At 39.5% G+C, this 21,881-nt stretch overlaps 2 long non-coding RNA genes across 2 annotated transcripts; both read left to right on the top strand.

Moving 5' to 3' along the window:
- Positions 1 to 263: 263 nt before the first annotated feature.
- On the top strand, positions 264 to 3,238 carry LOC132636275 (uncharacterized). Its single transcript, XR_009581165.1, has 3 exons — positions 264 to 632; positions 1,506 to 1,556; positions 2,949 to 3,238. It is a non-coding gene; the product is annotated as an uncharacterized LOC132636275 (long non-coding RNA).
- Positions 3,239 to 5,431: 2,193 nt separating this feature from the next.
- LOC132641464 (uncharacterized) lies at positions 5,432 to 8,406 on the top strand. Its single transcript, XR_009582866.1, has 3 exons — positions 5,432 to 5,800; positions 6,674 to 6,724; positions 8,117 to 8,406. It is a non-coding gene; the product is annotated as an uncharacterized LOC132641464 (long non-coding RNA).
- Positions 8,407 to 21,881: the final 13,475 nt, after the last annotated feature.

The following is a 21,881-nucleotide window of genomic DNA, read 5'->3' as shown; positions in this document are numbered from 1 at the left end:
GTATTTTTGAACGTCGGATTAATTGTAAGTTGAGGTGGGGCCCACACGTCAAGATTTTTTTTTGGGACATGTGACAAATTATATGAATCACATATGTGAAGTTAAACACAACTCAAGAAGGACCCTTGGGCCAAATCAAAGTGGAAGTCCTCCAAACGAATATTTTTAAGAAAACGTTTTCGGGTGACCTGACTTTGGGGGGCAAAAACGGTATTATAAGTTTGGAATTTGGACAAATACCAAGAAATAGAAGTTGTAGATAATTGAATTATCTTTCCAACCATAGGTCGTGGGTTCCCAGGTGACGTCGGGACAAGGAGATATGGACGTTTTAATGCAGAAAGGTTAGTGGGCTAGGCCCAATCCGAGCCCAACCGGGTTAGGCCCATTACCCAAGTTTTTATAAGTGAAAATTTCGGCCTTCCTCCTCATTTTAAGACCTGTAACAACCAGAAAATTCTGGAAAGAGAGAGAGAGGAGCTTTGGAGAGAAGAAAAACTAATTTTGACCAAAATCCGAGCCCCGAATCCCGAAGCCCATGAAGGGAAAAGTGTTGTACGCTGCGTTGTCTTCAATTTGAGCTAAAAATCAACCAAGGAGGAGGGTGATAACGTGGTGGCTGAATTCTTAAGGTATGAATAAGGTTCCTTTTCATTGCTAACAAGTTTATTTAAAGTTTTAACGGATTAGAACGGGAAAATAGCGATATAAATTCGTCCGTTGGCATTGTGAATTATGGAATGAGATTTGAAGAGAATTTTGGATGAAAATAAATGTAGTTCACTTGTATAATGTGGAGGAAAAATGGTTTAAGATGGCATGAAAAATTATTGGAAAATGATTAAAGGAACTTATGTGATTTTAATGTAATTTTATGTAAATATGGAAATGAAGTTTTAAATGTGAATGGCTATGTTGGTTGGTGGATTTGGAGGGATGTAAGTCCATATTAGCATGAAAGGTTGGTTGTTAAGTTGTTATGGGAAGTTTTGTGATTTTATGGTAGATTTATGTAATTATGAAAATGGAATTGTTAAGGTATAAATTATGATTATGGTTGATGAAATTGGAAGATGGAAATATGTTATGAATATGTAGGTTGAAGATTTGAAGTTTTGGGTGAATTATGTTTTGGTGGAAAGTTTGTATATTTTGTATATCTTGTGAATATTTCGTAGAAATGATATGAAATATTTCCAAATTATATTGTGATGATCTAGATGATGAATGTGAAACCATTGAGGTTAGTTTGGAAATTGAAGTTGAAATGAAGGTTATGACATTATGTTGGGAAGATAGCTAGTTAAGTTATATTGTGTTTACAGTGATTGTTGTTGTTGTTTATGTTGTTGTTGGGTTGTTGTTGATTGTTTTGGCCGAGTTAAATTCTCGGGGATGCTATATGTATAGGGGAGATGCTGCCCAAATTTCTGTAGGCAATTATGAATAAAGATTGAATACTTAAAGATTGGAAATTGAGAATTGGTAAATGTGACCAATTGCAGATTTTGGGCGAAACGGGAATTGAATTTGGAAAGGCGTAAAGAGCATACAAGGTATGTAAAGCTATCCCGATTATTCTTTTGGCATGTCCTAGGTGTACTAGGATCGGATTCGAGCCTCGGAAAGTATTCTGCTCATCGGAATCCGCATTTGAAAATACCCCTTTTTCATTCAATGGAATTGAACCCTATAAGTATGCTTTATTGAAAGAATTGTGCAAACTTCCGCAAATTGTTTAGAAAATCATGGAATGTCCCCAGAATCTCCGTAGGTGACTTTATAAGCTTAAAATACGTAATTTGAGCCCACCGCTTCGTTTGTCCCGAGGTGGGCCCACTATTTCCGATTTTACCCTTTTAGTGGTTATGACTTGTCTTCGAGCGTTTTTTTTTAAAGAAATGTTTTTAACTACGCTTGTAATTACTAAATAAAACTTGTTTTAAATATTCCATTAAGTCTTGTAAAACTGTTTCGGAACTTGGAAACGAACTTAGAAAGATTATGCTTCTGTAATCCATTATGACATCCGAAATACACTCACTATGATTCTGTCCGATTTCATTATTTCGATTTGTCATCCGATAGGTCTTATTGAGTCTCTGGAAATATATGACATTCGTTTGAATTATTTTGATAAGCCCCATAATGTATTTTGAAACATGAAAATGATTACAAAAAGCTTATTTTGACATATGCTATTGGGATATCCGAAATGCATACACTATGATTACTGCTCCGCTTCTGTCATATGGTTTGTCATCTGAATTATGCTACTGAGTCTCCGTAAATGTGCTATATTTTAATTTGCATTAGTTTCTCACTACTCCATTCGTGGATGCCCCAATGTTTCCCACACTGAGCCCGGGCCAGGATATGTTGTCAAGCGTATTCCTCTGCATTGTTCGCCGTGCCTCGATGTGAGGGGGCAGGTATACATGTACATGGGTTGTGGAGTATGCTGTGCCATGTACACACTCTGATATGATATGATATGATATGATATGGCCATCTGATATGATATGTTATGTTACGGGGTTATCCCCTATTCTGCTCCTTATGTGTGGTGGCACCAGCGTCGGGGGGGTGGCCACGTTCTGTTTGCCGAGTCCCTTGGAAGGGGTCGGATATGATATGGTATATGTTTCTGTACACACTCCTCATGTTTCGAAAATATGCATTTGATACTTCGGATGTTACACTCACTTCTCTGTAAGCTCTGTTTCGGTTATGATCTTGTTCCATAATGGGACCAGGTACGACATATGTTTCCAGCGAATATTATTTATGCTATATGATCAGCATTTTGCTAATCTGGATATTCAGTTCATTTTCTGTATCTTCTGCTTCGATTATGACTTTGTTTACTACGTTCCGTGCTTTACATACTCAGTACATATTTCGTACTGACCCCCTTCCTTCGGGGGCTGCGTTTTCATGCCGCGCAGGTACAAACGACAGGTTTGCTGATCCGCCCGCTTAGGACTTTATTCTGCTATTTTGGAGCGCTCCTTTATCCGGAGCCCATATTTTGGTACAGTCTTCTGCTATCGTATATATGTACATTATTCAGGGGTACGACGGGGCCCTGTCCCGTCTTATGATTCTGTTATGTTCTGTAGAGGTCTGTAGACATACTTGTGTGGGTTCTGTATATGTTTTGGATGATATGATCTGTGACAGCCTTATCGGCTTCCATGTACTATGTCGGTTCATTTATGATAATTACTAACGCCAATTGATTTTTTTTTCATTTAAAAATATTCTGCTGATATGCTAGTTTGGGTTATTGGGTACGTTTGGGTGTCCAGCACGGACACTAGTCGCGGCCTACGGAGTTGGGTCGTGACAAAAGTGGTATCAGAGCAGTTCGTCCTCGGAATGTCTACAGACCGTGTCTAGTAGAGTCTTGTTTATCGGTGTGTTGTGCACCACATCTATAAACAGGAGGCTACAGGGCATTTAGGGTGTTACCTTTCTTTGAATCTTAGATCGTGCGATAGAGCCAGCTGTAGGAAATGAATTCCTTTTTTTATTAACCCTTGATTTCAGCTGGAGGACGGTATCGACGTAAGACAGCGACTGATGATATTGGAAGCTGCACAGTACACAGGTAAGTAATGGTATGAAAGACGTATGCTGGGTAAGGTATTTGAAGTACGATTGAAACACAAGCTGAAGATTAAAAAGAAAAATAAACAGGAAAGTGTAGCAGGTGCCATTTGAGTTGGGCATGTGAGGTAAGCCTCGGCATCTTTGTACTCTTATTTGAAATTGTTAGCCCCGTGTAGCTATGATGCGATATGATATGATATGTATATACGTATATGTGTTGGCCCTGTGAGGCATGGTTGGTATTTCCTGTGTACAGGTTTTGGGATAGTAAGAAATGCAGAGGAACCTCTGCCCAAACTTTTCTAGGAATACGAAGAGGAAAATGAGACATAAATTCTTAACATGTCTTGAAGGTCGATACCGATAGGGTAAATCTATTATGTTGGATTAAAAGTTTAAGAGATACCCTCCATGTCATTTGTAAGAAGCATTATCCTTGTTTGGAAAATTTTATCTCGAGAAAGCATATACGAGTAGCAAGTTCGCAATTTATTTAAATGAACCAGAAATATGTTCCAACCCCATTTTGCTTTAGCACAGCCCATGTGAAGGGCAAAAATATGTGGAAGGGCAAAAATGTCCAACGATCAAGTTTCCTCTAATTGAAAGAATACAAAGTGTATGACAAGCAGTCGGGAATTGAGTGGTTCGCTCACGACTCAAATATAATATATATATATATATATATATACATGGAGGTAAATATTGAAGACGTACAGGGGGCAACACGGTAACTATATAGTCAGAAAAGTAAAAGAATTCTCGCTAGGTCGGGGTGGGACCCGCTACGAGAACGTTTTGAAAAGCTGTCAAGACCCCGACTTGTCTTAAATTACGTGACAAAGGACGTGCAGGGCAATTGGTGTAATTATAACGGCCTTAACGTGCCTAAATGCATTAAAGTTGTAAGGTTAAGCGTGCTAGGGCCAGAGCAATTCTGGGATGGGTGACCCCCTGGGAAGTAAACTAAAATTTTCACAAGTATAGGAATAAGGGACGAATGGGAAATTTGAGGTAACTTAAAGGAAATTAGGATATGCGGAGTGATTAGAAACACTCAAGAAGTCGGGTAGACTAAGACAAGATAAGCTGGTGAGGAAGAAGATAGCGCAATGCAGCTTGGGAATGAGAGTAAGTTTGAATAAGCGTTTGAGAATTGTTTTGTAAGCAAAATGGTAGTAAATGTGTATTTGTACACATGACACCCCATTCATGATTGTACCGACCAACAGGTGGACCTCAGCAGCCAGTGTCGCGAGGTACGAAAGACATTAACCGAACAGAATTTGAGAGACAAAGCGAAAGACATGGTACAGATATTATAAGTAAACTGACACTAGTTCCGTCGCCAGCTAAGGCCGGGACGTTCCAGCACAACGATGTTCGGAAATAGAAAAAAAAAAGGGGCGAGTACGTAAAAGGGGGACAGTAATAGTAACGTTTGGGAAATTTTGAAGGAAAGAAAGAGACCTCTCCGACGTATTATAATACCCCATAAGGCTAGTTGAACATTCGAGGACGAATGTTCTAAAGGGGGGGAGGATGTTACATCCCGTATTTTTGAACGTCGGATTAATTGTAAGTTGAGGTGGGGCCCACACGTCAAGATTTTTTTTGGGACATGTGACAAATTATATGAATCACATATGTGAAGTTAAACACAACTCAAGAAGGACCCTTGGGCCAAATCAAAGTGGAAGTCCTCCAAACGAATATTTTTAAGAAAACGTTTTCGGGTGACCTGACTTTGGGGGGCAAAAACGGTATTATAAGTTTGGAATTTGGACAAATACCAAGAAATAGAAGTTGTAGATAATTGAATTATCTTTCCAACCATAGGTCGTGGGTTCCCAGGTGACGTCGGGACAAGGAGATATGGACGTTTTAATGCAGAAAGGTTAGTGGGCTAGGCCCAATCCGAGCCCAACCGGGTTAGGCCCATTACCCAAGTTTTTATAAGTGAAAATTTCGGCCTTCCTCCTCATTTTAAGACCTGTAACAACCAGAAAATTCTGGAAAGAGAGAGAGAGGAGCTTTGGAGAGAAGAAAAACTAATTTTGACCAAAATCCGAGCCCCGAATCCCGAAGCCCATGAAGGGAAAAGTGTTGTACGCTGCGTTGTCTTCAATTTGAGCTAAAAATCAACCAAGGAGGAGGGTGATAACGTGGTGGCTGAATTCTTAAGGTATGAATAAGGTTCCTTTTCATTGCTAACAAGTTTATTTAAAGTTTTAACGGATTAGAACGGGAAAATAGCGATATAAATTCGTCCGTTGGCATTGTGAATTATGGAATGAGATTTGAAGAGAATTTTGGATGAAAATAAATGTAGTTCACTTGTATAATGTGGAGGAAAAATGGTTTAAGATGGCATGAAAAATTATTGGAAAATGATTAAAGGAACTTATGTGATTTTAATGTAATTTTATGTAAATATGGAAATGAAGTTTTAAATGTGAATGGCTATGTTGGTTGGTGGATTTGGAGGGATGTAAGTCCATATTAGCATGAAAGGTTGGTTGTTAAGTTGTTATGGGAAGTTTTGTGATTTTATGGTAGATTTATGTAATTATGAAAATGGAATTGTTAAGGTATAAATTATGATTATGGTTGATGAAATTGGAAGATGGAAATATGTTATGAATATGTAGGTTGAAGATTTGAAGTTTTGGGTGAATTATGTTTTGGTGGAAAGTTTGTATATTTTGTATATCTTGTGAATATTTCGTAGAAATGATATGAAATATTTCCAAATTATATTGTGATGATCTAGATGATGAATGTGAAACCATTGAGGTTAGTTTGGAAATTGAAGTTGAAATGAAGGTTATGACATTATGTTGGGAAGATAGCTAGTTAAGTTATATTGTGTTTACAGTGATTGTTGTTGTTGTTTATGTTGTTGTTGGGTTGTTGTTGATTGTTTTGGCCGAGTTAAATTCTCGGGGATGCTATATGTATAGGGGAGATGCTGCCCAAATTTCTGTAGGCAATTATGAATAAAGATTGAATACTTAAAGATTGGAAATTGAGAATTGGTAAATGTGACCAATTGCAGATTTTGGGCGAAACGGGAATTGAATTTGGAAAGGCGTAAAGAGCATACAAGGTATGTAAAGCTATCCCGATTATTCTTTTGGCATGTCCTAGGTGTACTAGGATCGGATTCGAGCCTCGGAAAGTATTCTGCTCATCGGAATCCGCATTTGAAAATACCCCTTTTTCATTCAATGGAATTGAACCCTATAAGTATGCTTTATTGAAAGAATTGTGCAAACTTCCGCAAATTGTTTAGAAAATCATGGAATGTCCCCAGAATCTCCGTAGGTGACTTTATAAGCTTAAAATACGTAATTTGAGCCCACCGCTTCGTTTGTCCCGAGGTGGGCCCACTATTTCCGATTTTACCCTTTTAGTGGTTATGACTTGTCTTCGAGCGTTTTTTTTTAAAGAAATGTTTTTAACTACGCTTGTAATTACTAAATAAAACTTGTTTTAAATATTCCATTAAGTCTTGTAAAACTGTTTCGGAACTTGGAAACGAACTTAGAAAGATTATGCTTCTGTAATCCATTATGACATCCGAAATACACTCACTATGATTCTGTCCGATTTCATTATTTCGATTTGTCATCCGATAGGTCTTATTGAGTCTCTGGAAATATATGACATTCGTTTGAATTATTTTGATAAGCCCCATAATGTATTTTGAAACATGAAAATGATTACAAAAAGCTTATTTTGACATATGCTATTGGGATATCCGAAATGCATACACTATGATTACTGCTCCGCTTCTGTCATATGGTTTGTCATCTGAATTATGCTACTGAGTCTCCGTAAATGTGCTATATTTTAATTTGCATTAGTTTCTCACTACTCCATTCGTGGATGCCCCAATGTTTCCCACACTGAGCCCGGGCCAGGATATGTTGTCAAGCGTATTCCTCTGCATTGTTCGCCGTGCCTCGATGTGAGGGGGCAGGTATACATGTACATGGGTTGTGGAGTATGCTGTGCCATGTACACACTCTGATATGATATGATATGATATGATATGGCCATCTGATATGATATGTTATGTTACGGGGTTATCCCCTATTCTGCTCCTTATGTGTGGTGGCACCAGCGTCGGGGGGGTGGCCACGTTCTGTTTGCCGAGTCCCTTGGAAGGGGTCGGATATGATATGGTATATGTTTCTGTACACACTCCTCATGTTTCGAAAATATGCATTTGATACTTCGGATGTTACACTCACTTCTCTGTAAGCTCTGTTTCGGTTATGATCTTGTTCCATAATGGGACCAGGTACGACATATGTTTCCAGCGAATATTATTTATGCTATATGATCAGCATTTTGCTAATCTGGATATTCAGTTCATTTTCTGTATCTTCTGCTTCGATTATGACTTTGTTTACTACGTTCCGTGCTTTACATACTCAGTACATATTTCGTACTGACCCCCTTCCTTCGGGGGCTGCGTTTTCATGCCGCGCAGGTACAAACGACAGGTTTGCTGATCCGCCCGCTTAGGACTTTATTCTGCTATTTTGGAGCGCTCCTTTATCCGGAGCCCATATTTTGGTACAGTCTTCTGCTATCGTATATATGTACATTATTCAGGGGTACGACGGGGCCCTGTCCCGTCTTATGATTCTGTTATGTTCTGTAGAGGTCTGTAGACATACTTGTGTGGGTTCTGTATATGTTTTGGATGATATGATCTGTGACAGCCTTATCGGCTTCCATGTACTATGTCGGTTCATTTATGATAATTACTAACGCCAATTGATTTTTTTTTCATTTAAAAATATTCTGCTGATATGCTAGTTTGGGTTATTGGGTACGTTTGGGTGTCCAGCACGGACACTAGTCGCGGCCTACGGAGTTGGGTCGTGACAATATCATAGCTCTATCGCACGATTCTTATGAAGAAAGAAGGTCATTTATTCCTAAAATGCCCACAACTTCTTGCTTATAAGTGTGGCGCGCAACATACCCATAACCAAGACTCTACTAGACACGGCTCGTAAACACACCCTAGGACTGAACTGCTCTGATACCACTTTTGTCACGATCCGTCTAGGGGCCGCGACGAGCACCCGGTGCTAGCCCACCCGGGCACCCCTTAGCGTACTTTTACACTTACATCTAGGTGAGCCACATACTTAAACATACGTTTATATTCATCAATCATACTAGTCTCATTGGACAACAATACCTTTATATCATCATTGACATCTATGCCATATCAATGTACATAAGCCGACAAGGCTAAGAAAATGATATACAAAATATAGGCCGACAAGGCCGGATATATCTAACCATATACACATGTCTACGAGCCTCTAAGGAGAGTACGTCATAACATATAGGAGGGACAGGACCCCGCTATGCCCATAATTATGTACACAAAAGAATAAGTACCCAAAAGCTATAGCTCCGAATGAAGTGGAGCTCTGCTATGTAGTCTCTGAGAATGTAGCTATGGATCAAGTCTGTCTCCCTGTGCACCTGCGGGCATGACGCAACGTCAACAAAAAAAAGGACGTCAGTACGAAGAATGTACTGAGTATGTAAAGCATGATCAATATCAATATAGAAGCATAATAAGCAACATAAGAAATAAAATAAGGTGGGAGATAGTGGAATTATAGTCATAAGCACTTACTTGCCTTACATAGGAACTTTCCATTTCGAGTGCGTGATTGTGTACATACATCCGTATCCGTATCCATATTCATATCCGTACTGTCACGACCTAGCTAGGGGCCGCGACGGACACCCGGGGCTAACCACCGAGCACCGCTCGTTCTATTTCTCATCATGCTCATTTAGTGCTCTTCTATCACATTTATACTCAAATCGTAGGAAAGTCATATTTCATATGGAACATAAATACTTATATATATATATATATACATATGCCTCACGACCATCAAAATAATATACATACATAGTAACAATCTCGTGAGACTATCTAACCCACACTGCGTATCTTCGAGCCTCTACTGGAGTGCTAAACACAAGGACGGGACAAGACCCCGTCATGCCCAAAAATATATATACATGAATATACAAAAAAGAATAATCAAGCACCTCCGGAACAAAGGAGTTCTTTCAATCAGCTAGCAGCTACTACGGATCTGGGTCAAGCTCTCCTCCCTGTCTACTTGTGGGCATGAGCACAGCGTCCAAAGAAAACGGACGTCAGTACGAACATTGTACTGAGTATAAGAGGCATAAACAATGAAATAAGACAATGATAGAAAGGAGATATCAATATGAAACATCTGTATCTAACTGTCAAATATAAAAGAAGTAATGCATACTGTCTTACTCATACTCATCGTCATATCATATATGCATAAATGTATAAGATGCCCGCCCATATAGGTACGGTGTGATAGTGTATAAACTGCCCGTCCATATCGAATCGGTGTGATAATCATAACATTAGCCTGCGTCCAGGCTTCCCACGTCCGAGGTATCATCTTATGCCGCCCACTAGTGGTGTTTGCCCATGCCATCTGGCCATGGTGTATACGCTGCCCGCCTTAGCGGTGACTGCCCGACCATATAGGCGCGGTGTTATATCATCATCATACATGCTCATCATAGTATGCTTATCATAATATACTTATCATAATATGTTTATCATAGTACATGCATAGGGCTCAAGAACAACTACACTTTATCGGGGTGACGTAAGGTCGTGATCCCCCGATTTCATTATGGAACATTCTTTGACATTTTGCCTCACCTTGAAGGAACTAACATATAAGGTGAGTGTGAGCAATAAATAACACCATTATCATTATAGGATCATCATATCATACATTTTAAAATCCTTATACTTTAACTCATCACCATCATTATAGGGCTCATAACATGTCTCTTATCTTATATAGCTATTCATAGACGTAGGCTTTTAGCTTTCTGGAATATAGGAACTCATGAAGAGGAAAGAGAGTCATGCTATAGGATTCATGCCATTAGAAATAAAGGACTAGCCTCACATACCTTTGTCGTTTACTAATCTATCGCTTGCTTGTTCTCCTTTAGTGCGTACGTTCTACCTTCAAGAGAATTTGTATCGACATTAGCTAGCGAATATAAAAACAGCTTACTAACGCTAGAGAAAATTGGACAGCATTTCCTTCGTTTATACAAATTTTCCCATATTCTATATCAACTCCCTAACGTTCATAACAACATTCTCAATATGATAGACAACACTCATCGTTCGTTTATAATATCCGTATTTCATAAATTGTCTTCAATTTCTCTATAATCATGGTAATGGTTCATCATTGCATTTTTCTCACATAGGATACTTATTCCATGTTCTAAATGTCATTCATAACATTTTCATAATCACAGATTATCAATGATCATGACTCAATTCAAACCTTTACTCAACAGTGCTACTATTCACACTTTCATGACCTATTTCTTACATCCTTCCATAATCCAAGTGTTTCAACTCTTCCATACCCTAAATAACATGTAAATGCCATAAAACTTACCTTAGATGTTGTAGGAACAAGCCTTGAGTGGTATTACTCTTCTTGCACCAAAACCCTAGTTTGCTTCTCTTGAAATTTCTTAACTTGGATGAACTTTGATGAATTTCATACACTTGATTCACTTGGATTCTCGATATTGATCTTTGATTTCCTTTGTTTTCTTGTAGATGAAGAGTGGAGAATATTCTAGAGGTTTCTAGAGAGAAGTAACGTGGAAATGAAATGAATTAATGAGCTTGGGTCTCCTTTTTAATGACTTAAAATCTGATCCGAAATGAACAGTAGTTGAAGTGCACAGTGGTCGTAAACCTAGTTTACGGTCCGTATTTCGGTTTACGGTCCGTATTTCAAGTCGTATTTAACCATTTAAGTCTTTGGCAGAAAGTTGAAGTTTTGTAGGTTGAAATACGACATGGCATTTTACGGCCCGTAAACTACTTTACAGTCTGTATTTCATTTTACGATCGACTGGTCCGAAGTGCAAATCTGCAACTTTCACGTCTTCAGAACCTATAGTTAGTCATCGTGGAGCATAACCTATCTCTTATTGCAATTGCCTTTGGAATCTTACTAAGGATCGTCAAACGTCGTTCCCTTCTTATTAAAACATCGTATACTCGTATTCTTCGTTAGTCTATTCACTGTACGTTCACGGGGAAATTTCTGAGGTGTAACACGTACTCATTTACATTTCCTTATTCACATTCATCTCATGTACATTGTCTTATTCGTAATCGTATCATATTCGTATTCATACTCATATCTATATCATATACCTACCTATAGCATATACATTTTCATGACATACACATATCATTTACATAGCATACCCGACCACGAAGGATCGGTGTTTCACGTACCCGACCATAGCTAGGCTCGGTGATCATACATACCTGGCCAATCAAGGCTCAGTGTTACACATACCTGGCCCTACCAAGGCTCAGGGTTACACATACCTGGCCCTACCAAGGCTCAGTGTTGTCCGTACCCAACTGCAGTGGTGCGCGCGCGTTACATAAACATACATACATATTCTACCCGGCCTTATAAGCTCGGGGTTCCATAATAGTCATACATAGACACATATAAATAATAGCTCATAAGCATCTTTTCTATTATCATCATTATTATCATCGTCATCGTTATCGTCATCGCTATTACCATTATGGTCGTCATCAATATCATTATCACTATTATCGTCATTCATTACATCTATCCTTATAGGATTACTCGTCATATGAGGAACTTAGTACAATCGTAATACATATCGAGGACCATGAGCTCAATAGCTCGAAAGATAGAATCATTTGAAGGATATCATAATCTTATAGAAGGTTTAGATGATTGGCCAAAGAACCATGCCTTATGAAAGAAGGGTTAGCCTTACATACCTTTCCGTTCAACTATTTACCACTTGCACGTTCTCCTCCGAAGCTCACGTTTCTACCTTCATTAAAGTCATACTATCATTAGAATCGATAGCTAGCATACACGACTAAAATTAGAGAAAATCGGAAAGCATCTCCTTTATTTATACGACATTCCTCCATATCGTATATCAACTCCCAAACGTCAATAATACATTCACAATATCATAACAATAGTCCTTATTCATCCACATTATCTATATTTCTCAATTCACTTTCAATCACCCATATCCATGGTCATAACACACGACTACGTTCATTCACATAAATTGTCTATCCCGTGTTCTCTACATCATTTATAACCTATTTATATCACAACACATCAAGAATCATGACTCAATTCAAACTATTACTCAAAATGGCACTATTCCATATTCATGACCCATTTTTCTATACCCATCTACATTCCAAGTATTTCAACTCTCAAATACCTTAAACAACATAGAAATACCATAAATCTTACCTTAGATGTTGTAGGAACAAGCGTTGGATGGTAATACTTCACTTGAGCAAAAACCCTAGTTCATCTCCAATGAGATTTCTTGACTTGAATGATCTTTAATGGGTTTTCTTGCACTTGATTCACTTAGTTTATGTTGTTGATCACTAATACTTCTTGAATTATTATGGAATAAATGTAGAGAGATGTTTTAGAGAGAAGGGGTGTGATATATGAATGAAATGATATAAATCTTGAATCCCTTATTTAATGAACAAAATTGTCCCCGACCATATATACAGACCAACATACGGTCCGTACATTATATACTGCCAGTATGTTTGGCCGTATGTTTGGTCCAGAAAGGTATGACATTCTGGGCTGATTATACGGTCCCAACATACGGACCGTATAATTTATACGGCCAGTATGTTTGGCCGTATAATCCCAGTGATTCCGAAGCTCGTTTCGTCGACTCGTTTGATCTCCAATCCTTATGGAACCTTCTTAGCACTTGTTCAACACCTCAATACCACTCTAAGGGACGTTATCACTCTTTTCCAAGACATCATTAAATCCTCATTAACTCGTTACTCGCAATCCCTCTCCGATACCTATCGTATGCCTTGCCTTCTCTTGGCCAACTTTCTTCCCCCATCTCTAACATCTTTGAAATCTTATCTAGAGTCATCGAATGTCGTTTCTTACTTATTGAAATACCGTATGCTCGTACACTTCACTAGTCTATTCACTTGTGCGTCAACGGAAAATTTTTCGAGGTGTAACACAGGAACTTGAAAATAAGAAAATAAATCTGAGTCTGCGTATTTATACTGTTCACTGATGCGGACGAAGTACAGGAACCAAGTACGTCCCGTGCTTTGAAGTACGGGCCGCACCTTATGGCCCGTACCTGGAATGTTAAATTCTAACGAGTAGCTAATTTTCCTGGCGAAGTACGGGACAGAAGTATGTCCCGTCCTTCCAAGTGCGTCCCACACTTGGATCCCGTACTTTGAAGTATGGCCCGTACTTTACCTGCAAATTCCAATTTCCAGCTCCAACACTTCTGTCTGATTTTTTCTAAGTCTAGAATCATGGTCAAAGCTTAAGTTAAAGGTCTAAGGTGTTACAGTACTTAGGGGACATCATAACTAAAGTAAAAGAAAAGCTTATTCATTTTACGAAGGACTTGCAACACATTCAGGATGAAGGTGCTACCAATTGTATGGCAAAAAATGACAATCATTTTATACAAAAGATCACACTCATTTTTGCTATAGAACTCTTTCTTCTTCTCCTTCTTCCTCTGCATGCAACTTTTTTTTTTTTTTTATAATTCTTGTTCATATTCATTTTATGTGTCTGATTCTGAAGTTTGCCATTTGAGCTTTGTCGGTCCTCACTGCTCTCCTATCTTCTCTTGGAATTTCCTGCATTGAATTAAACAAGTTAGCTATCAGGCTATGATGTGAATTACTTCCAAATTTAGCCAATATATCAGCTACTGTGCTTGCTTCCCAGAAATAGCGTTGGATTTTGATGTTTCTCTTATTAATGATTCTCTTCATATGCTCCATCTCCTGCAAGAATTCCCAAGTGTAATGACCCGTTTAGTCATTATTGCATTTTTGACCCTTTTGACCTTTACCCGAGCTTGTTTAGCTCACTTTTGACATGAGGGGACCGTTGACACTGTTACACCCCTCGTGTTCGTAGTGGTAGAACCTATGGTTTCCTAGTCGGGTATGCCCTTCAAATAGAGACCCGAGCTCGAGTTTGGAGGTAGAAAATGTATTACCCTGTGTACAAGGGTACCAGCAAATATTCCTGGCAATTTATAGAGTTAAAAGTTGATCGAATCGAATCAATGCGATTTGAACTGAATCAGAAAAATCTGCAGAACACCAGTCATCGTCGACGGGTCGTCAACATGCTTGACGGGCCGTGGATGTGCGGCATCGACAGGATCCCGCGGCCTTGCATCTGCAGGCGCAGGTCGACGGAGCAAGTCGACGGGCCGTCGACCCGCTCGTCGAACCGGACGCTGTAGCCTTTTTGGCTTCTAAGTTTAAATAGCTGGTCAACGACCCTATTTCATATTTTCTTCCTTCCAAAAATCAGAAAACCCTAATATATTCTCTCCCAATATTTTCCGTCATATTAGTGAAGATTTGACAACACCCGGACCCCGTAATCCCGAGATGGTGAAGAGGAAGGTTGCTTCTAGGGTTTCTTCAAGGTTGTAAAGTTGGGGAGTTGAATTTGGAGTGAATCTTGGTTTCTTGACCCCTCAAGGTATGTACATGATTTCTACCCTTATATTTAAGTTGAGTATCAAGAGTTTTAGTGATTCTAAGTAAAGAGGGGATAGTGGTGGAAGTGGTAAGTGGATGAAAGACAAGATAGTGACTTAGGGATTTTTTAAGAGTTGATTGGGAATGGATTTGAATATATTTTTGATATATATATATATATATATATATATGTTGTCATTGTTGATGTGAGTATTGTAGTTGATGTGGGATCGAATGAAAAGTTGGAGAGTTGTAAGCTTACAAGGAAATTATTGTCTATAGTTCATTGAGCTTTATACGCATTTGAGGATGGCTAGTAAGCGAAGCAAATAGACTAATTAAGCCATGTGCTATCTTAATTGTAGACTTACAAGTTCAAGAGGTAGAAGTTGGGCGATTGCGTGTACTTCAAGGTATGATAAGACTAACCTTTCCTTCTTTTGGCATGATCCCATGATATGATCCAACAAGCGAGTAAGCGAGATTCCATATTACTCAATTCTTAGAAGTATTAGGAGTTCTTCAGTCTTTGATGTCTATGTACCCCATTTATGAGTGATCCTTCTGTTCGTGGGTCTAATCTTACGTAGCCAGTTCTTTTCATACAGTTAATTCATTATATATTTATGTACATTGAGTCATTACTAGAAGGCATTATATACGCATTACTACTATGATGATGATATTGATTATGGCCACAGAGGAGCCAACATGATATGACGAGATGCCATAGAGGCTTACATGTGTTATATACGCACATACATCAAGCATTATATACACACACATATCAAGCGTTATATACGCACACATATAGATGCACGACCATCATTGATAGGTATGAGCATGCATATTATGTGCCCGTAGAGGCATTGTCAGTTACGCAGACTTATGCAGATTTAGGCAGATACTAGTTCATACAAGTACATGCAGTCAGTCATTTCAGTTTATGAGTTCAGATTATCCATGATTCTCATGTATATATATGTTGTTGTTCTTATGCCTTACATACTCGGTACATTATCCGTACTGACTCCCTGTTGCTCGGGGGGCTGCGTTCATGCCCGCAAGTACAGGGAGACAGACAAGTGGTCCAGCTCAGTAGGACCTCTAGACCTAGCAGTGGTCTGTACGCTCCATTCGATCCAGAGCTACAGTCAGTTTTGGTATGCCCCTTTTGAGATGTGCATGCATATGGGTATGACGGGGCCCTGTTCCGTCCTTTCTACAGCTTTTATTCCAGTAGAGGTCTGTAGACAGTTGTATGCAGCAGTCAGACGATGCATCCTTGTCGGCTTCTATTCTTTTGTGTACAGTTTATGTAGCAGCCTAGCTGGCTTGCACTGTTTTTCCGCATGTTGTGTATGTGTATATTGATTGTACAGAGTTCTGATGTTTCCTTCTTATGAGATTAGTTTATGCCATTTATGGGCCTTGATGTTCAGTATGTCTCAGATAAGTATTTAAGGGTGTTTGGTCGCTAGAGGTCAGACTCCCATCACGGCTCATCAGTTTGAGTCGTGACAGACACGCTTCCCGAGGTGTTTGGGGTTGATTTGGATGACTTTTTGGGAAAATTAGGCTTTAAGCGAAAAAGAGTTGACTTTTGGATAAATAGACTTTTTTTGAAAATCCGTTGATTTTGAGAGGTCTGGATGGTCATTTAGAACTTGTATGCATATCTAGTTTGGTTCCCAATGCACTTGGGTGCATTTTGGGACTTGGGTTAGGAAGTTGGAATTAAGGTATCGGGAGTTGACTCGGTCAACGGGGCCCCTGATGAAGATTCTAAGACCACGAGCGCGTTTGTAGCACATTTTTATAGGGGGTAGCATATATGGCAAGTGAGCAAGTCTTACCGAGCAATAATTAGATTTCGGGTGCAAGTAATGAAATTTGAGTATGTGACCTGGTGGCGGCACCAGAACCGCTATAGCAGTGCCGCTGTTGCGGCAGAAGGGCAACTATAGTGGCAAGTTGATTTGTTAAGGGACCACTGTGACGGTCTGAGTTACCGTCATAGAGGGACCGTCGAAGAAGCGGTGAGTTAGAGGCCTTTTATTGTGTTAAAAGCCTTAGACACTAAGTCATTTTCCCATATTTAGTTCTTGAGGCTTTTTAGCATGGGTTAGCCTGATATTGATAGGTATTAGCTATTGTAAATTGAGTCTTCCATTTCCAAGGCTTAATTTGTGAATTTAAGGTTAGGGTTTATACCCAAACTTGGGGATTTTGCCTAGAATCTGAATTTAGTAAATTGTTGATTATTCTAGCTTGCTTGATGGGAATTGATCACCTAAAGCTTTAATTTCTTGTTGGAACCTTTAGATTCCTAACTTCACTCTTTTAGTTTATAAACCCTATTCCATAGGTTGGGGATTTGGGTCTTGAATAGAAGTAGGGTTGTTTGATGTTCTTCTTGATTCTAAATTCTTGATTCGAATATGCCTAGACTTTCTTTATCTCAAGGCTCAAAGGAAAGAGAAGTCTAAGGAGTGTTTGTTGGTGATATTGCTGTTCAGCCTTCCAGGTAGGTTACGATTTACCCTATGTTGAGACTTCGTTTAGCAAACCATATATTTAGGCGATATTATCAGAGAAAGCATGTAAACCTTTGGGTATAAAGTTGGGTTGGATATTGTATTAGGTTGGGCCCTGTTGTGTGATTGGGGTTAGCCACCCCGTTGTGTTGTGACTTATCTTGTTCTATTTTTGTGGGCTTGATGCCACATGGAGGTTGTAGATATTGGAGACTATTGATATACCTTGATCATGATATTGTAGTATCTTACTTGTTGACGTTTGATAAGAGGATAGTATTCTATTATGGCTTATTGTGTAGCCTTTCCATGATATTATTGGTGTGCCCATGCGTGGTACTTGTGATATTGATATTGATAACACACGGTCAGGAAAAAGGAAATCCTTATAACATGGCTATATCGCACGATATAAGATGAGAAAGAAAGGTCAATCATTCCTAAATGCCTCGAAGCCTTCTATTTATAAATGTGGCACGCTTCAGACCCATAAACAAGACTTTACTGGACACGGCTCGTAGACAAATCCTAGGACAAACTGCTCTGATATCGCTTTTGTCACGACCCAACCAGAGGGCCATGACTGGCACCCGGAGCTACCTACCAAGCACCTCGTGACTTACATCTCATAATCTTATCTAGGTGGACCACAAAGACAACTCATAAATATCATAATCTGTAAGGGCATGAGTCCAAGAGATAAATGCACATCTATTCATTCGCCATCAAACTATGCCCATATATATATACACACACACAAGCCGACAAGGCTGCCAAAATGATATGACCAAATGTGGATCGAAAAGGTCACAGAACATCTAACTATACACATCTATCTACGAGCCTTTACATGGAGTGCATAACATCATAAAGGCGGGACAGGACCCCGCCATGCCCATATATGTACACAAAAGAATAATACCAAGTGGGGATACCTGGACCTCATATCTTCTTCAGCTTCCCAAGTCATTTCTTCATTATTACTGTTTCTCTGGAGAACTTTAACTGAAACTACATCTTTAGTCCTCAATCTCCAAACCTGCCTATCTAGGATAGCAATAGGGGCCTCTTCGTACGTCAATTGCTCGGTAACCTGAACATCATCTATGGGTACAACTTGGGAAGGATCTCTAATACCCTTGCGAAACATTGACACATGGAAAACCGAATGGACTGACTCCAAGTCTGAAGGTAGATCTAACTCATAGGCCACTTGGCCCACTCTGTGTACAATCCTGTAAGGTCCAATGTACCGAGGACTAAGCTTAACCTTCTTACCAAATCTCATAATGCCTTTCACAAGCGATATCTTAAAAAATACCCAGTCATCAACTTGAAACTCTAAGTTTCGTCGGCGGTTATCTGCATAAGACTTCTGACGACTCTGGGTTCTCAATAATCTATCCTGAATAAGCTTGACCTTCTCCACTGGTTGCTGGATCAAATCTGGCCCTCTAACTTAGTCTCCCCCACTTCGAACCATCCAATTGGTGATCTACACTTCTGCCCATATGAAGTCTCGTACGGGGCCATCTGGATACTGGAATGATAGCTATTATTATATGCAAACTCAATAAGCGGCAAGTGGTTATCCCAATTACCTCCAAAGTCTAGCACACATGCCCGCAATATATCCTCGAGGGTCTGAATGGTACGCTCAGCCTGTCCATCAGTCTGGGGATGAAAAACTGTGCTAAGAATCACCTTAGTCCCCAAACCCTTCTGGAAGGACTTCCAGTAGTTAGCTGTAAACTGCGTACCCCTATCAGAAATGATGGATATTGGCACACCATGAAGTCGGACTATCTCCTTAATGTACAACTTTGCATAATCCTCGGCTGAGTACGTAGTCTTGACAGGCAGAAAATGAGCTGATTTTGTAAGTCTATCCACAATTACCCATATGGAATCATACTTACACTGAGAACGAGGCAAGCCTGTAATGAAATCCATATTAATTACTTCCCATTTCCAAGTCGGAATCTCAATAGCTTGCAATAATCCACATGGCTTTTGATGCTCGATCTTTATCTGTTGACCGTTAGGACATTGGGCTACAAACTCTGCCATGTCTTTCTTCATTCCGTCCCACCAATAAACTTCCTTAATATCATGGTACATCTTTGTTGTTCCTGGATGAATAGAATAACGGCAACAATGAGCCTCCCCCAAAATATAGCAATGTAATCTTGCAACATCAGGAACACATAGTCTGCCTCGGTATCTTGCAACATCAGGAACAAATGTTGACTTCTTCTTCTGAGGGGATCTCTATACTGAACTAACATGGGATCCTCATACTGGCTCTCTTTCACCTCACCTACCAAAGACGAGACAGCTGAATCCTGAATATTAACTTTCGTATCGCCCGAGTGCAATAATCGAACTCCTAGGTTAGCTAACTCATGAAGCTCACGAGCTAGCTCCCTTTTCTCTGGCTGGACATCACATAAGCTACCCATGGATCTACGGCTAAGGGCATCGCTACTACGTTTGCCTTTCCAGGATGATACAAAATGCTAACATCATAATCTTTCAATAGCTCCAACCATCGCCTTTGACGCAAATTTAACTCCTTCTGCTTGAAAATATATTGGAGACTCTTGTGGTCTATATAGATATCAACATGAACGCCATACAAATAGTGCCTCCACATCTTTAATGCATGAATCCCCGTAGCCAATTCTAGATCATGGGTTAGGTAGTTCTGCTCATGTTTCCACAACTGTCTTGAAGAATAAGCTATAACCTTGCCATGCTACATCAACACACAGCCTAGTCCAACACCTGAAGCATCGCAATAAATGACATAGCCCTCTGATCCTTCCGGAAGTGTCAGAATCGGGGCTGAAGTCAATCTATTCTTCAACTCCTGAAAACTGTGCTCAAAAGTATCCGTCCATTGAAACTTAGATGATTTCTGAGTCTGCTTCGTCAGTGGTGCAAAGATAGAAGAAAAACCTTTCACAAATCTTCTGTAATAACCTGCCAAGCCCCGAAAACTACGAACTTCCATAGGTGTTGTAGGTCTCAGCCAAGTCTTCATAGCTTCAATCTTCTGGGTATCCACCCGAATACCAGCAGCTGAAATAATATGCCCTAGAAAAGTCACTGAATTCCACCAAAACTCACATTTAGAAAATTTCGCCTACAATTTCCGAGCCTGAAGAACTCTACGGATAGTACGTAAATGACCTGCATGCTCTCTCTCAGATCGAGAGTATACCAGAATATCATCAATAAACACGATCACAAACAAATCTAATAAAGACCTGGATACACTGTGCATTAAATCCATAAATACCGCCGGTCCATTAGTCAACCCGAATGACATTACTCGAAACTTGAAATGACCATATCTAGTTCTGAAGGCCGTCTTTGGAATGCCCTTTTCTTAAACTCTCACCTGGTGGTACCCTGATCTCAAATCGATCTTTGAGAACCTTTTAGCACCCTGCAACTGATCAAATAAGTCATCAATTCTTGGAAGTGGATATTTGTTCTTTATCGTTACCTTATTCAACTGTCTGTAATCGATACACATTTGCAAGGAGCCATCTTTCTTCCTCACAAATAACACTGGTGCTCCCCACGGCTACGTACTAGGCCTGATACAACCTTTCTCATGTAAATCCTTCAACTGCTCCTTCAACTTCCTTAATTCTGCAGGTGCCATTCTATAAAGAGGAATAGATATTAGCTTAGTGTCTGGTAACACATCAATGGCAAAATCAATCTTCCGTTCTGGTGGAAGACCTAGAAGCTCGTCCGAAAATACATCCGGAAACTCATTAACTACTGGGACAGACTGAAGAGTCGGCGACTTTTCTTCTGTATCTTGAACCCGGACTAAATGATAAATACAACCTTTAGCAATCATCTTCCTTGAGATAGGAAATAAACCTACCTCTCGGAGACGCTGTATTAGCCTTCCACTCTAAAACTGATCCTCCCAAAAACTGAAACTGAACCATCTTCGTCTTACAATCAATGTTAGCATAACAAGAAGCCAACCAATCCATATCCATAATAAC

The sequence above is a fragment of the Lycium barbarum genome, chromosome 1 (genome assembly GCF_019175385.1).
Source record: "Lycium barbarum isolate Lr01 chromosome 1, ASM1917538v2, whole genome shotgun sequence".
Lineage (NCBI taxonomy): Eukaryota > Viridiplantae > Streptophyta > Magnoliopsida > Solanales > Solanaceae > Lycium > Lycium barbarum.
The sequence above is the reverse complement of the archived record's forward strand: the minus strand, read 5'-3'. Positions and strand labels throughout refer to the sequence as shown.